The sequence below is a fragment of the Citrus sinensis genome, chromosome 6, assembly GCF_022201045.2.
Source record: "Citrus sinensis cultivar Valencia sweet orange chromosome 6, DVS_A1.0, whole genome shotgun sequence".
In the NCBI taxonomy this organism is placed as follows: Eukaryota; Viridiplantae; Streptophyta; class Magnoliopsida; order Sapindales; family Rutaceae; genus Citrus; species Citrus sinensis.
The window spans coordinates 7753950-7755360 of NC_068561.1; the positions used below are offsets into that span (position 1 = coordinate 7753950).

The 1411-nt window shown below is 29.9% G+C and overlaps 1 non-coding gene across 1 annotated transcript; it reads left to right on the plus strand.

Moving 5' to 3' along the window:
• Positions 1 to 320: 320 nt before the first annotated feature.
• Positions 321 to 429, plus strand: LOC112495873 (small nucleolar RNA R71). Its single transcript, XR_003062253.1, has one exon. It is a non-coding gene; the product is annotated as a small nucleolar RNA R71 (small nucleolar RNA).
• Positions 430 to 1411: the final 982 nt, after the last annotated feature.

Sequence of the window (1411 nt, forward strand, 5' to 3'; positions counted from 1 at the left end):
TCTTGAACAGATTTTACTTGATCGTTTTTTTTTCCAAAGCTTTAACCTTCCTAACTAGGGATGCAAATTTTGCTTGTAAATCATGATCTTCCCTAAAGTTGTAGATTCCTCCACTAGATGGAGATGGTTGTGGTTTATTAGTCGATTCAAAAGTTCCAACAGTATCCCAATGTTGTGCATTTTCAGCTAATTGGTCAAGGTAATCTAGTGTATCTTCAGGATTTTTATCTTTAAATTCACCATTACACATCATTTCTACAACTTATCTAGTTTGAGGTATTAAGCCCTCGTAGAAATAAGTAACTAATCACCAAGTTTCAAAACCATGGTGTGGACATATGTTAAGCAATTCTTTAAACCTATCCCAACATTGATATAATGTTTCTCCATTTTTTTGAGTAAAAGAAGTGATTTGCCTTTTAAAAGAATTGGTTCTATGAGGTGGAAAGAATTTTTTTCAAAAACTGTTCTTGCATGTTATTCCAAGTTCTTATTGATCCAGATCTAAGGTTTTGTAACCAAGTTTTAACTTTATCTTTTAATGAAAAAGGAAAAAGCTTTAGTCTAATTATGTTCATGCTATAATTTTGGTCTGTGTATGTATTACAAACTTCCTCGAAATCTCTTAGATGCAAATATGGATTTTCAGACTCTAAACCATGAAATGTTGGTAAAAGTTGGATAATACTTGGTTTGAAGTTAAATCGAGATGCTTATAAAGGAAATATTATACACGATGGTGCTTCAGTTCTGGTTGGATTCATGTAGTCTCTCAAAGTTCTCAGTTGATCATGTTGAGATTGGTTGTCTCCTTGATCAATTGGAGGATTAAGTTGGCCTAAATTGTTTTCGTCTCGGGTCTCGTCCATGATGGGTGGTGGTGATTGAGATCTACGAATTAACCTGCCACTTGAAGTTGCAGACCAACGTCTCATACAATAATTATATCACAAAGATAACAAACAAATTAGTAACACAAAAACTAAATGAAAATTGTAAAAAGAAAAAAAATGAAAATTAAATATGCAAATAATATAAGTGTACAAAAGAAAATTAATAACTTAAAATTAAATAACAATTTTGGTGGTTGAACCCACCAATAAATTAACAAAAAAAAACATAAAAAATGCGAAATAATAAAATAACTTAAAATTAAATAACAACTTTGGTGGTTGAACCCACCAATAAAAAGAAATAAAAAAATGCGAAATAAAAAAAACTGAAAATTAAATAATTGAAATAAAAAATTAGTAGTTAGTTTGCTTAGTCCAAATAAGTCCAAGTCTAATTATTGTAAGAAATTTCGTTTAGGGATCTTATTGCAAATTATTTATAATTTTAAGGCCACACCGTAATTTTTAGAAGTTTAAAATTGAAACATGTGGGATGAAAGTGAAGATTCGGAAAGATT